This window comes from Acinonyx jubatus, chromosome F2, assembly GCF_027475565.1.
Source record: "Acinonyx jubatus isolate Ajub_Pintada_27869175 chromosome F2, VMU_Ajub_asm_v1.0, whole genome shotgun sequence".
Lineage (NCBI taxonomy): Eukaryota > Metazoa > Chordata > Mammalia > Carnivora > Felidae > Acinonyx > Acinonyx jubatus.
Window position 1 is genome coordinate 69357435 of NC_069394.1, and position 17530 is coordinate 69374964.

The 17530-nt window shown below is 35.6% G+C and overlaps 1 long non-coding RNA gene across 1 annotated transcript in view; it reads left to right on the top strand.

Moving 5' to 3' along the window:
* Window positions 1-17530, top strand: part of LOC128312774 (uncharacterized) — a 167902-nt gene that overhangs the window by 71745 nt on the left and 78627 nt on the right. The gene's annotated exons all lie outside the window — the stretch shown is intronic.

Consider the following 17530-nt stretch of genomic DNA (forward strand, 5'->3'; position numbering starts at 1 on the left):
GGCATATTATATTTATTTTCTGTTTGGGAAATAAAACTTAAACAATCCTTTCATAATTATGCTCAGTGGAATGTGTGGTACTTGGGCAGTTACCATAAACATACTGTGAATTTTCTTCTCAAGCAGCTCACAGAGGGTCTCCTGTCCTTCAAGAAGCCTGATTAGAATAGACTCTCGTTGTGGGGAAAAGATCCTTTTTACTCATCCTAAAATTAGTTCCTACCTCCAACACCCTGTAAAAATCCCAACTTATTTTCAGTGGAGAGCCAGGCCAAGTACCATTCCTATCAAAATATCTAAGAGATAAATTTGAATTTGAGCTAAAGTCTAGCTTTCTTCAACAGTGGACTCAGGACTTTACTCTCGTGTTTTGGGGCTTCTGTTTTCTTTGGGTTCTCATCCAGCTTGGGCTTATTATCTATGAAAGACTTAGTATTAACCCTGGTAGCACTTTTGGCATGGACTGCTTAGAGCATTTGATTGTATGATTAACATTATAAATAGTTAATACCTTTTACTTGGTACAGTCAATTCAAATTCTGCATTGTTGCTTGGTTACTTTTATTTGGGTTTCAGAATCATGCCAGAAACTTACTGTGCTATTAACAAATATGTATTAATGATTATTGTAACTACCATCCCTATAAAGGAATAGGCAGCCATTAGGCTTTAGGATTCAATTGAATGAGAGTAACATTTAGACAGGGTCATTTCTAGACTAATACATGAAATACATGCCATAACGTAGGATCTCTGGGTTTTGTCAAAGAAATATAGTGAGTATAATCCTTTTTCCTGAATATTGTAATGTTCCTTAAAAAAATATTTCTGCATCCTGAGTTTCTGCCCTCATCTAATTCAACTTCATTTTAAACCCAATGTTTCTATTATTTCATTCTTTTCCCCCACAGATTCCTCCAATGAAATATAAACATTTCCGATTATCCCCAATAGCTTTACCCTTGCTCCCCATTCCAAGCTTGCTCTCTCTCTCTCTCTCTCTCTCTCTCTCTCTCTCTCTCTCACACACACACACACACACACACACACACACACGTCACCAGAACTCTTTTACTTCTCTATATTCCTTCTCCTAAACCTCTTATTTAGTTTTCATAATCAATCTGTTCTTCATTAATCATGTTCAGTTCCTTCTGCATAAATAATAATCTCAAAACTTCGGTGGCTTACAACAATCAGCATTGGTTTTCTCTCCTAAGGTAGTGGGTTAGCAGGAACTTCAGGCTGCAGTCACTGAAGTAGATCATTCCCACATATCTGTCCCCACGGTCCTGAGATTATCAGGCTAGCTAGCATCTTTTTCTCATAAAATGACAAAAGTACAAGAAAAACCAAGCCCCACTGTGTAAGGTCATTTCAAGCCTCTGTTTGTGTCACAACTGCAATCAACACATTGCCTGGTTAGGTTCCCTTGTCAAAGTTTAGTGATACCAAAACACATCAAAACAAACAAAAAGAGCAACAGGATAAGAAACAAGGAACAATAGATTACAAAACAACCAGAAAACAGTTAACAAAATGACAATGGTAAGTCCTACCTACCAATAAGTATTTTAATGTAAACAGATTAAATTCCCCAAATAAGAGACATTAGAATGGCTGAATGGATTTACAAAACAAAACAAAAAATAAGTTCCAACAATATGCTGCCTATAAGAGACTCACTTTAGCCTTAGGGACACATGTAGACTGAGAGGGAAGGGATGGAAAAATAGACATTTCAAGCAAATGGTAATTGATAACAAAAAAAAAAAAGGCAAGGAATGCTATACTTATATGAGAAAAAATAGTCTTTAAACTAAAAATGGTAAAAATAGACAAAGAAGTTCTTTATACACTGGTAAAGGAGTTAATACTCAAGAAGATATAACAATTACAAATACACTCAACATTAGAGCACCTAAATGAATAAACAAAAACTAATACAGCTAAAAAGAGAAATAAACTATATAATACAATAATAGCTGGGGACTTTAATACCACAACTTCCAGCAATAAATAGATCATCCAGACAGAGAATCAATAAAGAAACAGTGGATTTGAACAATACTGAGACAAAATGGACCTAACAGGCATATACAGAACGTTTTACCCATCAACAGCAGAATGCACATTCTTCTCAAGCACACTTCTAACATTTTATAGATTAGAGCAAATGTTAGCCTCTGAAACAAGTCTTAGCAAATTGAAGAAGGTTGAAATCATACCAAGAATCTTCTCTGACCACAGTGGCAAGAAACTAGAAATCGATAATGTGAGGAAAAATGGAAAATTCACAAACACCTAAAAATTAAACAACACTCTTCCAAATAACCAATGGATCAAAGAAGAAATTAAAGGAGAAAGAAGAACAGTTCCTTGAGACAAAGGAAAATGAAAATACAACTTTCCAGAACTAATGCAGTGCAGCAAAAGCAGTTCCTAAGAGGGAGGTCCATAACAATAAACACCTATGTTAAGAATCAAGAAAGACCCCGAATAAACAACCTAACACTACACGTTTAGGAACTAGAAAAAAAGATCAAACTAAGCCTAAAGTTAACAGAAGAAAGGAAATAATAAAGATTAGAGCAGAAATAATGACATAGAGACCAGGAAAATAATAGAAAAGATTAGCCAAACCAAGACTTTTCTTTGAAAAGACAAAATTGACAAACTCTTAGCTAGACTAACCAAAGGGAAGAGAGAAAGGACCATATCAACAAATTATAAATGTAAAAAGAGACATTACAAATAACATAGAAATTCAAAGGATCATAAGAGGCTACTATAAATATCTGTATTATTTAACCTAGAAAAGTGGGATAATTCTTAGAAATATACAGTGTACCAAGACTCATCAAGAAGCAATAGGAAATCTTGGGACACCAGGATGGCTCAGTTGGTTAAGTGTCCAACTTCAGCTCAGGTCATGATCCCACAGTTCATGGTTTCAAGCACCACTCCGGGCTCTGTGCTGACAGCTGAGAGCCTGAAACCTGCTTCAGATTCTTTGTCTCCTTCCTCTCTCTGCCCCTCCCCCACTCATTCCCTCTCTTTCTCTCTCTCAAAAATAAATAAATACTTAATTTTTTTTAAAGAAGATAGGAAATATGGACAGACCAATTATTAGTAAGGAGGTTGAATCAGTATCAAAAATCCTCCAGTGAAGAAAAAGCCCAGGATCAGATGACTTCACTGGTGAGTTTTAACAAAACATTAAAGAATTAACACCAATCATTTGCAAACACTTCCAAAAAATCAAAGAGGAGGGCACTTATTTTATGACACCAGCCTTATCTTGATACCAAAATCAGAAAAGAAAACTACAGGCCAATATCCCTGATGAATCTAGATGCAAAAGTTCAGTGAAATACTAGCAAACCAAATTCAGCAATGCATTTAAAGTATCCTTCACCACGATCCCACCAAGTGGGATTTATACTTGGGATACAAGGATGGTTCAACATATGCAAATCAATCAATGTGATTTACATTAAGAGAATGAAAGCAAGAATCATATGATCATCTCAATAGATGCAGAAAGAGCACTTGACAAAATTTAACATACATTCATAATAAAAACTCTTAACAAATTAGACAAAGAAGGAACATATCCCAACATAATAAAGACCATATAAAACAAGCCCGCAGCTAGCATCATACTCCATGGTGAAAGGTTGGAAGCTTTTGCTCTCAGATGAGGAACAAGAAGAGGCTTCCACTGTTACCACTCCTATTCAACATGGTACTGAAAGTCCTAGCTAGTGAAATCAGGCAAGAAAAAGAAATAAAAGGTATCAAAGTTAGAAAGCAAGAAGTAAAATTAGCTCTATTTGCAGACATGATTGTATATATAGAAAATCCTAAAGACTCAACCAGAAAACTGTTACATCTTGTCAATGGATTCAGTAAAGCTTAGGCTACAAAATTAGCATTCAAAAGTTAGTAGCATTTCTATGCACTGATGGCAAAATTGTGAAAAAAAAAAGAAAGAAAAAGATCCCATTTAGAATAGTATCAAAACAATAAAATACTTAGTAATACATTTAAGGAATTAAAGATCTCTGTGCTGAAAACTGGAAAACCCTGATTAAAGAAATCATAGAAGATACAAATAAATGGGAATGTATTCTGTATTCTTGGATTAGAATAATGACTATTGTTAATATGTCAGTACTACCAAAGGCTATCTATAGATTTAATGCAATCTCTATCAAAATTCCAATGGAAGTTTTTACAGAAGTTAAAAAAACAAACAAAAAAACTCCTAATATTTATATGAAACTATGAAAGACCATGAATACCCAAAGAAATCCTGAGAAATCAGGACAGAAAGGACAGGAAAGAAGAACAAAGCAGAAGGCACCCCCTACTTTCTGATTTCAAGCTATACCATAAAGCTATAATCCTCAAAATAGTATGGTACTGGAATAAAAACAGAACAATGGAACAGAATCAAGAGCCCCCCCAAAAAAACAAAAAAAACCCAAGTATTTACAGTCAAATAAATTTGACAGGGGAGCCAAGAATACCCAGCAGAGAAAAGACAATCTCTTCAATAAATGGTGCTGAGATAATCGGATATTCACATGTAAAAGAATGAAGGTGGACCCATATCTTATACCACTCACACAAACTCAGAATGGATTAAAGACTTAAATGTAAGATCTGAAACCATTAAACTCCCAGAAGAAAACAGAGGAACAAATCTCCTTGACATGGGTCTTGATAATGATTTTTTGGATATCACAAATAAAGTATAAGCAACAAAATAAAAATAAACAAGTGGGACTACATCAAACTAAAGATCTGCTAAACAGCAAAAGAGACCACAAACAAAGTGAAAAGACAACCTACAGAATGGGTATTTGCAAACTATGTATCTGATATCTAAGACATTGCAACTCTGTCTTTTTACTGTAGAACACCAAATAACCCAGCTAAAAAATGGTCAAAGGACACAACTAGACATTTCCCCAAAGAAGATATTAAAAATGCCAACAGACCAAATGAAAGGGGCTGAATTTCATATTAGGGAAATGCAATTGAAACTACAATGAGATATCACCTCATGCCTCTTGTATGTCCATCATCAAAAAGACAAGAGATAACAAGGATGTTATCCTCTATAGGATATCCTCTATAGGACATCCTCTATCCTCTATGGCGAGGATGTGGAGAAAAGGGAATCCTTTTGCACTTTTGGTGGCATGTAAATTGGCACAGCCATTATGAAAAACAGGAGGATTCTCAAAAGATTAAAACTCGAACTACCAAATGATCCATCAATTCCACTTCTGGAAATATATCCAAAGGTAACAAAAACATCAAATGGAAGATACATCTGCACCCCCATGTTCATAGCAGCATTATTTACAAGTCAGGACATGGAAACAACCTAAGTGTCCATTGATGGCTGAATGGATAAAGCAGTTGTGAGGTAGGTATATATACGTGTAGTGCACACACGTGCATACAGATGCATACGTATATGTGTATATCCATATAATGAAATACCATTCAGCCATAAAATAAACAAGGAAATCCTACTATTTGTGACAACATGGATGGGACTTGAAGGCATTATGCTAAGTGAAATAAGTCAGACGGAAAGACAAATACCAAATACTACATGATCTCATTTTGATGTAGAATCTAGAAGCAACAACTCATAGAAAAAGATATTAGCCATGTGGTTGCCAGAGGTGGAGGGTGGGGACAGGGGAAACTGGAGAAAGGCCATAAGTACTAGAGATGTAATGTACAACATGATGAATATAGCCAACAGTGCCGTTTGATATATAGGAAGTTTGTTATGAGAGTAAATCCTAAGAGTTCTCATCACAAGGGGAATTTTTTTCCTTCTTTTTTTTTATTGTATCTATCTGAGAAATGGATGTTAACTGAATATTTTATGTTAATAAATTCACAATATATGTAAATCAAACCATAATACTATATGCCTAGAACTTATACAGTGTGTATGTCAATTCTCAAACTGGAAAAAAATGTTGAATACACTTAATACGTCCTAGAATGGCTAAAAAATCCTAAATATACCAAGTCTGGTGAGGGTTCAGAGTGAATGGAGCTCTTTTATATTGCTGGTGGGATCACACAGTTCAGTCACTTTGGGGAACAGTTTGCATTTTCTTGTGAAGTGAAATACATACCATAAGAAATAGCATTCCCGTTCCTAAGAATCCTTTGCTTTTATCTAGGATGCAAAAGCAGTTTTTTTCCTTTGGGGCTTCTCTTTGGGGTGGACGTGTTTGTTTTGCTATCTTTTATTTGTTTTTCAATCCCTCCCCCTATTCCTAACTTTCTGTTCACTCATGTCTTTTTCTGTTCTCATTTCTCATGATTTCAAAGCTGCTTTTTGCAAAGCTTTACATTGGAGCTCTCTTTCAGAGTCAAACTATATTCTGCTCTCTCTGTTATGTCTGCTCATTATGCCGACACGCATGTTAATGCTACGGTGTGCACTGTTTGCCATCAACTAGACCAAAAGCCTGTGATCCTACGGATAGTCTTCTTATGTCATAGTCCTTAATTCTTTTTGACCACTAGAGATGTATTTTATGATTGCTTATTTGAAAGATGAAATGTCAAGATTTCTCTGGCAGATATAATCTGCTGGTTTCCACCTTTGGATGTCTAAATAAGCTCTGCTAAATATGTGCGTAGAATAGTCATCTGTTTGAGGAAACATCTTTAATATTTTCTCATGGTATAGATATGCTAAATGGTGAGCCATGTCTGAGATACATCACTTTTCACAGAAGATGCATTTTATATGCTAGAAAAACTTAATTAGATATGACATTTAAGTTAAAGGGGGTTAATGTCGTTTCAGTTTGTGGAATTCATTGTTTAGTTGCCACATAGCTCAGCCTGCAGCCTGCCACGTAAGGGGTTATGTAGTTAGCGCATAGGGTAATGTATCCTCCCTCACTTCCTCTTTCTTTCTCTCTTTTTATTTTATATCTTTTTCACCACTGCCTTCTTACACTTCAGTAAGTCTTCATCATAGTGACTAAAAAAGGAAAACAAGGGCACCTGGGTGGCTCGGTCGGTTAAGCGTCTGACTTCAGCTCAGGTCATGATGTCACGGTTTGTGGGTTCAAGCCCCACGTCAGGCTCTATGCTGACAGCTTAGAGCCTGGAGCCTGCTTGGGATTCTGTGTCTCCCTCTCTCTCTCTGCCCCTCCCCTGCTCATGCTCTGTCTCTCTCTCAAAAATAAATAAACATCAAAAAAATTAAAAAATAATAAAATTAAATTAAAAAGGAAAACAAAAACCAAAACAATCCACAATGAAAAAGTCCATGATGCACTTCTTTTCCATCTCTGTTCTTTGCTCCTTTACGGAAATCACAAATGAAAAGTCTTCAGTTCTTTACTACATCTTCATCACCCAACACTCTGAAGAGCTATTATGGGCTTTAACAATCTCTGATACCTGAATAATGCTGTTCTTTTGGAGTCTCCAATAAATTCCAACTTGCAGAATCCAAGTGCCTCTTCCCAGATCTCATGCTCAAGTAACTTTCTGTAGTACTTGGCATTGGTGACCACTCCTTTCTTCTTCACATGCTACTTCTTGGCCTCTGTTTAAATCTCCTCCCTCTTGTTCTACTAGTTATCAGCTTCTCCATCACATCTCTTTCTTCACGTACCCTTTAGGTGTAATTTTCTCAAAGTTACATCCTGGTCTTCTCTCACATGCTCTCCCTAGTGAAACACTGGCTACCACTGTTTCAACATTCACTTCCCTTCAGATAACTCCACTTCCATATTTCTGGCCTGCCTCTTGTCTTAGACAACACACCTACATTTGGAACCCCTTGTCGTACAGGGATATTGCAATTATCCCTAAATTCAACGTGTTCAGAATGAAAGTGGGCAATGAGTAAGAGTGTACGGAACACAACCTTCTTACTCAGACAAATCTGGTTTAAAGTTTTGCCTTGACCACTTATCCTCTTGTGTGCCTATGGAGAAGACACTTAAATGGTAAATACAGCTGTAATTTGGGGAAAGCACATTACAGAGTTACTATGAGAATTAAAGATTTAATTCACTGCCTGAGATATGGTGGCACTCAATATCTCAGAGATATTCTGTGTTATTATCCTCTCTTTAGTGTCTCTTTGTCTTACTGAAACTCTATATCCATTAGTAACATTATTACAACCCTATAGCAATTTCTTCTGGTTCTATCTTCACATCCCATCAGTGGTCAAGTCATGTTAACTGTATTTTTTTTCTTTTTCTTTTTTACATCTGTCCTTGTCTTTCCCTGCATTGGTTCTTATTATCCACAACTCACATTATTGCAAATTTTTCCAGTGGTTTCTTCTTTCAGTCTTTTATTGCTCCAAATCATCCTTTATACTGTCATTTACATTATTTTCCTAAGAAACAGCAATAATGCCTTTACATTTCCCTCAGATTGCTTCAGTGGATCCCAATTGCCTGAAGTATAATGACCAAATATCTTAAATTAGCATTCACAGTCCTTCTCAGTCTGATTTTTAGTTATCTTTTTTGTTTCATTTCCCACTACTACTCTTTATAAACTCTCTGCTCTAGCCAGATTGGATAAGTAACTGACCTCCAAAAAAAAAAAAAAAAAAAAAAACTCAATAAAGCATGCTCAATGCATTTCCTCCCCTTGCAAGGTCTCTCTTCCCTTAATAAATTCCAGTTAGATGCAACTGCTTCTTCCTCAGGGTTCATGTAACGTGTTGTTTGTATCTCTGTTAAGTGTTTTATTTTTACCTTTCTCTCTTATATTGTTGTTACGCATATGAGTATCTTTTTTCAGTATAAGCTGAGTCCATTGGAAGCCAGAATGACAATACACTAAAGCGAGTAAAATAGAAATGGATGTAGAAAATCATGACTGAGAAAAAGAACTACATGAACATTATGGCCCAATATGATAGCTGTGATTATTGCCAAGCATTTCTCTGAACTACCTTTTTTTTAATTGAAGTAATTTTTTTAATAAACATACAATATTATATTAATTTCAGGTATACAACATATCAATTCAGCAATTCTGTTACCCTGTGCTCACCACAATAAGCATGATCACCATATATTATTATAGTACCATTGACAATATTCCCTATGCTGTACTTTTCATTTCTGTGACTTATTTATTTTACAACTAGAATTTTGTACCTCTAATCCCGTCTATCTGTTTCACCCATCCCCCCACCATTCCCCTTTTAGAAATTGCCAGTGTGTTTTCTGTTCTTTTGTTTTTGTCTTCATTTTATTTATTTTAGAGAGAGAGAAAGTGTGCACAGGAGGTGGAGAGGGGCAGAGAGGAAAAGAGAGAGAGAATCTTAAGCAGGCTCCACACCCAGCATGAGCCTGAAGTGGAGCTCAATCCCACGATCCTGGGATCACAACCTGAGCTGGAATCAAGAGTCTGACATTCAACAGACTGAGCCACCCAGGCGCCCCTGTGTTCTCTGTTTTTAAGAATCTATTTGTTTTATTTTGTAGATTCTTCATGTAAGTGAAATTATATGTCTTCTGCCTTTCTCTGTCTGCAGCAAAAGCAGTTCTAAGAGGGAAGTTTATAGCAATACAGGACTACATCAAGAAATAAGAATTCTAAAATTAATATGGAATCACAAAACATTCCAAAGTGCCAAAGCAATCTCGAGAAAGAAGAACAAAGCTGGAGGTATCACAATTCTAGATTTCAAGATCTACTACAAAGCTGTAGTAATCAAAACAGTATGGTACTGGCACAAAAATAGAGATATAGATCAATGGAAAATAATAGCCCAGAACTAAATGCACATTTATATGGTCAATTTATCTATGACAAAGGACTCAAGAAAATACAATGGGGAAAAGACAGTCTCTTCAAGAAATGGTGCTGGGAAAACTGGACAGCTATATGCAAATGAATGAAATTGGACCACTTTCTTACACCATACACAAAAATAAACTCAAAATTGATTAAAGACCTAAATGGGAGACATGAAACCATAAAAATCCTAGAAGAAAACATAGGCAGTAATCTCTTTGACATGGGTCTTAGTAACATTTTTCTAGATGTCTTCTCAAGCAAAGGAAACAAAATTTTTAAAAAAATAAATTTTTGGGACTACACCCAAATAAAAAGCTCTGAACTTCTAGCTGAACAAAATCCAATCATTCATTTCACAAATGTATTTTGAATGTCTTCCCTAAGTTTTGCATTGTGCTAGATCCTTGGGATACAAATGCACGCAGTTCATAGGAAATTTAAAATGGCAAGTTATATACCTCAAATTTTCTAAGAGAAAGAAACACCATTCTTCATAAGAAGCAAAATGTCTCATAGTACTAATATTTGAGAGAGACTTCTTATTTGGGACCTTATGAAGGGTTCATGGGAAAAAAATGAACAGGAGCCTCAACGATTCTCTTTACAAAAATATGGAAGAAATAACCCATATAAAAAAGCAATTTGTAATCACCGTATTATATGTAATATTCAGAAGTATTAGTGTCTTAGTTCCTCACTATTTTTATTAAATGTGGCCAAACCGTTGGCAACAGCAGCCTTGACACATTAGTCACATTGGTTCTATGAATTAGTTTACATTTAGTACTAAGTAATCCTTCACTGAGAACCCTATTAAAAGGCATTTCCCAGTATTGTGTGGATTAGTGACTATAACTACTAACTAGCTGTTCAAACACCCAAACTCTATGAAAAGTCTGCACCCACACCTCTTGAAACAAATATGTCTTACTTTTCCTTAATCCATAGTAATTGTTTGTCTATCTTTAATTTAGAACATGTGCATTTTTCTCTGACTTTCATTGTTGGTCTTTGGGAACAGAGTAAGCTGGTATTTTCTGACATGTTTCTCCCCTGAATGTCTGCCAAGATTCTATTTCCTTCTCAGGGATTATCTTCATTACCTTGTCCCCTTTCGCTTCCTAGTTTTCTGCATTTCCTCACCTAATGTATAATAGATAATGGTTGAAACAATATATTCTATTTCTACTACTAACAATGGTTAGCTCTTAACTGATTTTCATTCTTATGCTAAGATGTGTTTAGTTTTGAATAAGCTGCTTATGTGATCTGCCAATAATTTTGCACTATGTGAATGATTTTCCATTGTTTGCCAAAGCATATGAGTGATTAGGAGACATACTGCTATAGAGTCTATCGGCTTCATTTGACAAAATTTGAACAATCTTGGATACTGTAGATAAAAATCCAGATGCATGAAGATTTTTGATTGGAGTCTTGAATGTGAACAAAGCGTAATTTGCTTCTTCTAGACTATGAGTTACTCACTGGGACTTATTTAAAATCCACACAAGCACTGCCTCAGCAACTGTTTAGTTCTGTGCACACAGCAAGAATTCAATAAATGCTGAATACGTAAATAATAGGAGTATTTTCCACTCTTCCCTAGTCACCTTTATATTCTTACCAAGTAACATGGAATCTGAAATCAGGTAGAAATAATTGACACTGATGATTAGATAACACTTATCACTGTAGTCATACATGCCATCTTTGGAGCTAATGCACATACTAAGGTATTCATTATTGTTCTAAAGAATACAACAAGCTAGATCTTTTTCTGAATGCCATATCAGGGTTAGCACCCTTTTTGGTAATACTAAAATTATACTCCACCAGGTGAGAACAATAAGCCTAACGATGGATTTCTTTTTTGTTTGCTTTTTGATAGAAGAGGGATTGCCCACTAATTAGATGAAGGACACAATATTAATGAAATTTTTCTTCCTTTAACTACCTCTTGTTTACAGTTATATCTACAGTTTTAAAACAGTCTGCAGATTAAAAGCCTGATGGAATTTTCAAAAGTCGTGATGCCTATATTAGGCTGCCTGTTGCAAGTGTCAGAAAGGGTGTAACTTGCAAGAAGACCCATGAAAGAGAAGGGAGGTGGGGTGGTGGTAAGAGTAAAGAGATTCTTCTGTCTCATGTATTGTTGCCAGAAAATGCCAAGGTCCAGTTCCCTGGCACAAAAAGTACTAAAAAGACATCTTGACATATACAAGGCCTGCTAAGTTGAGAAAAAATAGCTCAGTTACTGTTTTGTTAATCAGGCTTACTAAAGGAAACTGGTAAGTCATTACTTCCAGGGAATAATTCCTCAAATGCCCTATTCCCTAAGAAGCTTCTCTTCAAAGAAGTCATATGATATTAAAGAACACACTTGAGTCAGGAGCCATAAATTCCAATTCTGACTCTACCAGTTATGGTGTGATTTTAGGCAAGTCACTTTATTTCATTTTTTGACAAAATGGGAATCCTCTCAGCCCTTCCAACTGAACTCTGTTTTTGTTCTTTTTGTTGTTTTTGTTGTTTTATTTTTTTATCTTCTCTTTTAGAGAGTAAGAGAGCAAGCTGGGGAGAAGGGCAGAGGGAGAGAGGGAGAGGGAGAGGGAGGGGGAGAGAGAGAGAGAGAGGGAGGGAGAGAGAATGAATCCCAAGTGGGCTCCACGCTGGTCTTGGAGCCCAACTTGGGGACAGAAAAACAAGACCCATCCATATCTTGCTACAGGAGACTCATTTCAGACCTGCAGTTTGAAAGTGAGGAAAAGGAGAAATATTTATCATTCAAATTAATGTAAAAGGAAACCTTGGAGTAGTACCACTTATATTGGAACAAATAGACGTTAAAACAGAGATTGTAGAAAGAGACAAAGTCACTATATAACAGTAATAAAGGGGAAAATCCAACAACAAGATCAAACATTTGTAAATATTTATGGACCCAACATGAAACACCCAAATACACAAAACAGTTAATAACAAACATGAACCAATTGATAATAATACAATAATAGTAGAAGACTTTAACACCTCACTTACATCAGTGGACAGATCATCCAAAGAGAAAATCAACAAAGAAAGAGTGACTTAAATGACACAGTGGACCAAATGGACTTAACAGTTATGTTCAGAACATTGCATCCTAAAGCAGTAGAATACACCTTCTTTTCAAGTGCACATGGAACATTCTGCAGAATAAATCACATATTGGCCCACAAAGCAAGCCTCGATAAATTCAAGATCAAAGTCATACCATGCATACTTCCTGACCACAGTGCTTTGGAACTAGAAATCAATCACAAGAAAAAATCTGAAAACACCACAAATACAAGGAGGTTAAATAACATGCTACTATACAATGAATGAGTCAACCAAGAAATCACAGAAGCAATCAAAAAGTACATGGAAACAAACAAAAATGTAAACACAATGGTCCAAAACTTTTGAGATGCAGCAAAAGCTGGTCTAGAGGGAAACTTTGTAGCAATATGAGCCTACCTTAAGAAGCAAGAAAAATCTCAACCTAACCTTACACCTAAAAGAGCTAAGAAAAGAACAACAAACAAAACCTAAAACCAGCAGAAAGAAAGAAATAATAAATATTAGAGCCGAAATAATATAGAAACTACAAGAAACAATAGAACAGATCAATGAAACCGGGAGCTGGTTCTTTCAAAAGATCAACAAAATTGATATACGACTCAAAAAAAGAGGAAAGACTCAAATAAAATCACAATTGAGAGAGGGAAAATAACAACCAATACCACAGAAATACAAACAATTGTAAGAGAATATTATGAAAATCTATGTCAGCAGATTAGACAACCTAGAATAAATGGATAAATTCCCAGAAACATACAGCATACCAGAACCGACGGAAGAATAGAAAGTTGGAATAGATGGATTACCAGCAAGGAGATTGAATCAGTAATCGAAAAGCTCCAAACAAACAAAAGTCCAGGACCAGATGACTCCATAGGTGAATTCTACCAAACCCATAAAGAAGACTTAACACCCATTCTTCTCAAACTACTCTAAAAAATAGCAGAAAACTTCCAAATTCGCTGTATGAGATTAGTATCATCCTGATACCAAAACCAGATATAAAGACACTAGAGAGAGAGAGAGAGAGAGAGAACTACAGACCAATATCTCTGATAAACATAGATGCAAAAATCCTCAACAGAATACTAGCAAATAAAATCTAACAATACATTACAAAATCATTCACCACAGCCAAGTGGGATTTAGTTCCAAGATGCAAGGGTGGTTTAGTATTCACAAATCAATCATTGTGATATATCACATCAATAAAAGAAAGGATAAAAACCATATGATCATTTCAGTAGATACAGGAAAAGCATTTGACAAAGTACAACATCCATTCATGAAAAAAGCCCTCAGAAGAATAGGTTTAGAGGGAACATACCTCAACATAATAAAAGCCATATATGAAAAAACCACAGTGAACATCATTCTCAATGAGGAAAAACTGAGAGCTTTCCCCGCTAAGGTCAGGAATAAGACAAAGATGTCCACTGTTACCGCTTAAATTCAACATAGTTCTGGAAGTCCTAGGCACAGCAAGCAGACAACAAAAAGAAATAAAAGTCATCCAAATTGGTAAGGAAGAAGTAAAACCTTCACCATTTGAAGACGATATTATACTATATAGAGAAACCAAACCAAAACAAAACAAAAACAAACAAACAAAAAAACAACCCACCAAAAAACTGGTAGAACTGATAAATAAATTCAGTAAAGTTGTAGGATACAAAGTCAATGTGCAGAAATCTGTCGTGTTTCTATACACTAATAATGAAGCAGGAGAAATGGAAATTAAGAAAATAATCCCATTTGCAGTTGCACCAAAAATGATAAGATACCAAGGAATAAACCCAACAAAAAGGTGAAAGACCAGTACACTGAAAACCATAAAACATTAATAAAAGAAATTGAAGATGACACAAAGAAAGACCTTCCAAGCTCATGGATTGGAAGAACAAATACTGTTAAAATGGCCACACTACCCAAAGCAATCTAAAGATTTAGTGCAATACCTATCAAAATACCAACAGCATTTTTCACAGAACTAGAGCAAACAATCCTAAAATGTATATGGAACCACAAAAGATGTTGGATAGCCAAAGCAGTTTTGAAAAAGAAAAGCAAAACTGGAGGTATCACAATTCCAGATTTCAAGTTACCTTACAAAGCTATAGTAATTCAAAACAGTATGATAATGGCACAAAAATAGACACATAGATCAGTGGAAGAGAACAGAAAACCCAGAAATAAACCCACAAGTGTATGATCATTTTAATGTTCGACAAAGCAGGAGAGAAGTCTAATAGGAAGAAGACAGTCTCTTCAGTAAATGGTATTAGGAAAACTACGAGACCATTTTTTTACACCATACACAAAAAGAAAGTCAAAATGGATTAAACACCTAAATGTGAGACCTGAAACCATAAAAATCCTAAAAGAGAACACAGGTAATGTTTTTGACATCAGCCATAGCAAAATTTTTCTAGATATGTCTCCTGAGGCAAGGGAAATAAAAGCAAAAAATAAACTATATAATTATACAATTCAAACCCCACCAAAATAAATAGTCCAATTAAAAATGGGCAAAATACATGAACAGACATTGTCCAAAGAAGATATCCAGATGTGCAGAAGACATTTAACATCACTCATCATCAGGCAAATGCAAATCAAACTACAATGAGATACCACCTCACACCTGTCAGAATGGCTAAAATTAAAAACACAAGAAACTACAAGTGTTAGTGAGGATGTGGAAAAAAAGGAACCCTCTTGCACTGTAGGTGGGAATGCAAACTGGTGCAGCCAGTCTGGGAAACAGTATGGAGTTTCCTCAAAAAGTTAAAAATAGAACAACCTTACAATCAAGTGATCTCACCAGTGGGTATTTATCCAAAAAACACAAAAACACGAAGTCAGAAGGATACATGCACCACGATGTTTATAGCGACATCATTTACAATAGCCAAACTATTGAAGCAGCCCAAGTTTCCATTGATAGATGAATGGATAAAGATGTGGTGGTATACACACACACACACACGTATACGAATATCATTCAGCCATAAAGAAGAATAGAATCTTGCCATTTGCAACAATGTGGATAGAGTTATACAGTATAATGCTAAGTGAAATAAGTCAGAGAAAGACAAATACCATATGATTTCACCCGTAGAACTTAACAAACAAATGAGCAAAGGAAATAGAGAGGGACAAACCAAGATTTAGACTCTTAACTATAGAGAACAAGCTGGTGGTTATCCGGAGGCAGGTGGGTGGAGGGATGGGTGAAATAGGTGATGGGGATTAAGGAGTACTCTTGTCCTGAGGAGCACTGGGTGATGTATGGGATTGTTGAATCAATATATTATACACCTGGAACTAATAGAACTCTGTATGTTAACTATACTGGAATCAAAATTTTAAGGAAAAGAATGTAAAAAATAGATAGTTGAAAGAGGTTATTTATTGTTTAATTGTACCTTTTAGTCATCTCAGCATCATCCATTATTCTGAATTTCCACTATTACACATGGTAAGATGTCTGAAAACCACAGGAAAAAAGGCACTTTTTAGTAATACCATGGACTTAGATACTAAATTGCAAGAGTATGCCAGAGTTGTTTCCATTGGAAAATCTGCTTTACTTTGCAGTGAACACCCAGTCTTACTTATTGTTACAATTATATTATTGTATTAGTTGAGTCACAATTTTTATATTTGAGCTGCTGCTGCAATTTTAAATGTGGCTCTCACCTGTGGAGTCTATTTGTGTAACGACATGTTGAAGTTTAGGTGAATTGTTGGTTGTATACTTATCCTAACTTTATTTTTCTCATCAGAAAAACTTTTATCTACCATCATTTTCATTTTCACTTTCTCTGAACACAGAGTACATTACCAACAATTTTTCAGACATAAGTAAATGTTTAAAAAGTTGTGGCAGCAAGGTATCTAAAACATCATTATGAAAAGACTATCACAGCATTGGTTCCAATTGACATCATGAAAGCCATTATGGAAAAATAGAAAATGTTAAATGAAACTGATTTGGATAGCATATCTTCCTTCCAAGGCAATTAATGGGAGAAATAACTTTTCTTGTCAAAGCATCAGTGCCCATGGACAAAAGCACTGCTGTTTATAATGCATTATGATAAATAGATGCATAATACCTCCCTAAAAGAAAAAAGTCTAATTTATTGCAACCAATTGTAATGCAGAATCCTTTAACACTTATGCAAAATTACATTCTGTCGCATCAGCTAACAGCATCAAACCCACCAGAGGGAGGAAACAAGAATATTTACATGTAAAGTGAATGATCTTTAGTGCACTTGTGGCTAGGAGACATGGTATACTTTCATTTGAATTTCTCTATTTTGTGTTTTAAGACACTGTCTTTTCTCTATTAAAATGTAGTGTAGCTATGGGCACCTGTGTGGCTCAGCAGGTTAAGTCTTGGAATTCAGCTCAGGTCATGATCCCGCAATTTGTGAGTTTGAGCCCCACATCCAGCTCTGTGCTAACAGCTCAGAGCCTGTAGCCTGCTTCGGACTCTGTTTCCCCCACTCTCTCTGCCCCTCCCCTGGCACGCTCTCTCTCTCTCTCTCTCAAAAATAAACATTTAAATAAATAA